The sequence below is a fragment of the Tamandua tetradactyla genome, unplaced genomic scaffold (genome assembly GCF_023851605.1).
Source record: "Tamandua tetradactyla isolate mTamTet1 unplaced genomic scaffold, mTamTet1.pri scaffold_110_ctg1, whole genome shotgun sequence".
Lineage (NCBI taxonomy): Eukaryota > Metazoa > Chordata > Mammalia > Pilosa > Myrmecophagidae > Tamandua > Tamandua tetradactyla.
The window spans coordinates 268,091-270,342 of NW_027518263.1; the positions used below are offsets into that span (position 1 = coordinate 268,091).

The following is a 2,252-nucleotide window of genomic DNA, read 5'->3' on the forward strand; positions in this document are numbered from 1 at the left end:
TTATTATCTGTAATGTTTGGAAACTAATCACATGAAACTACAAAGTTAGCAAATGTCTTGAAATCTGTATATAAAACATAAATTACCACTAATTTCAAACTCTCATTTATTAGTGTACCACTCAATCTTAAAAAGGAAGCTACAATGATGATCTTATACCCTTCTTTACAAGGAAACTGTTCCTTTTAACTTTACACCCACCCCCAAACCCCAATTTCAAAACAAATAATTTAATTTTGTTCTTGGTCATGGACATTTCCAAGGTGAGATTTTTTATGTCACTCCCATAACTTCTGGTTATCAGAAGACTCATGCTTTCCTTTGTTGAAAGGGTTTGGTCCTGCTGTATGCCTTCCAATTTTCTCCATCCTCATCTCTGCTTCTGGAGGCATTTCCTCTGGTTCACTATCTTAATCTTCATTAAAAGCAGAAAGGGTTTTTGTATCAAGAGTTGGAACAGTTTCTTTAGGCTTCTTTGATCCAAGTTTGATGGATATGGCTGATGCTTTCTTTGTCTTCTGACTACCTATAGCAAATCCAAACCTGGAGATCTTTGTTGGCTTGTGGAGGTCTCCAGCTTCTTCTTCAGCTGATTGCTTCTCAGTGCTGCTACTGGAACTTTCCCCTCCATAATTGGAAGAAACAGTCTTAGTTTTCACAGATCTTCTACTTCTTCTTCAGGTCCCCCAGTGGTTCCAGCTCACAGCATCTTCTCCAGCTTCTCCTCTCCTGCATTCCAGTCCACCATTTTCCCTCTCTCCATGGTTCTTGGCTCTGCCCTTTGGGCTCTTGGTTTCACTCTCTGACTCATCCTTATTTTTGTGTTGTGGGTAGTCCCTGTTTGAGGCTAAGTATTTTTTTTTCCTGCCAGCTTCTTTTGTACAAATGTTTGGGCATCAAAGACTTCTTTCCCTTTTTTACTGCCTCTGTCCTTTTCAATCTAATGTGGCAGTATTCCTGCCAATAAAATCTTTTTAAAAATGTGTGGGTCCCCTATTGGAGTTCACTCCATTAGACAAAAGCAACATTCCAAAGTCTCTTCTAGAAAAACCTTTTTCTACCTTGGCCTTGGGCTGAAGGACAAGATATTTAAGCTTTTTTAGAAGTTCTTATTGTGTTACTGAATGGTTCTCTGAGGAATCAGCCTAGACCTTTCTGAGATCATTTTAAAAATTTATAGCTAATTTTTAATATCATTTTTTCTTGATAGTAGCTTGGAATTGATTTTTTGCCCAGTAGCTATTTTTTTTAACATCATTGGATGTCTAGAGATTCTGGTGTTCTTCAGACTAGCAAGTTCTAGCTTCTTTATATTTAATAGTCTGTCCTATTAAATAGTTTTTCTCTCCTCTCTCATTTTACTATAACAACATGAAAATCCAGGCAGCATGTTCAAAACTGTGCCTGGAAATCTTGATACCTAGTTTATTAGGTACATTTTCTAGTTCCCATGGTTTCACAAGCAACCATCTTGCTCAACATCTGTCCCCTGTAATAATATTTTTTCTCCTTTCTTCAGTTAGATTTTCCTTACTTTTCTTTAAACTCTCAATGATGGCCTTCCCAACAACTATTAGGATTTTGCCAACAGTTCCTTCAAGCCATTTTAGACTTTCACTTACAGTCTCAGCTTGTCCTTGTTCTCAGTCAGTCTAAGTTAGAATTCAAATCTATCATCTTGGTTCTAATTATCATTTTATGATGAAAGCTTCCATGTTTATATCTCCAGCCCAGACCTCTGTCCTGAGATTTGTACATGGAAGTACCTCTAGGGACCTCAAACTCAGTATGTTCAAAATAAGCTCATTAAGTCCATCCCCATTTGGCACTTCCTTTATAACCCCTCACTCTCTTAATGGCCTCATACTCTTCATCCCCTCCTACTCAGTTACTGTTGTTAGAAGCCTAAGATTTGACCATGATCTTTTCTCTTATTTGTACCTCACAAATAACTAGTCATTGTGGATGATAGCATTTTGCTCTTAAATGTTCCTTGAACCATTTACTTCTTTATGCATGCCTTCAGGTTCCTTACCAGTGACTTAATTTAGGCCCTTATTGTCTCACATATGAATTATAAAAAATATTCTAACAACAGAAAAATATTCTCTGTCTACAACCATTTCCACAATCAACATCCTTTATACTTTACTTTGCCCCTCCACCCTCTACACAGAAGCCATTATTCTCTTTGTACACAAAATGATCCATTTAAAATAATACTAGAATCATGCAGGATTTCCCATGCTGCC

General features: G+C 37.2%; 1 pseudogene; it reads right to left on the minus strand.

Moving 5' to 3' along the window:
* Positions 1-230: 230 nt before the first annotated feature.
* LOC143673079 (PEST proteolytic signal-containing nuclear protein pseudogene) lies at positions 231-748 on the minus strand (annotated as a pseudogene).
* Between the last annotated feature and the right edge of the window lie 1,504 nt (positions 749-2,252).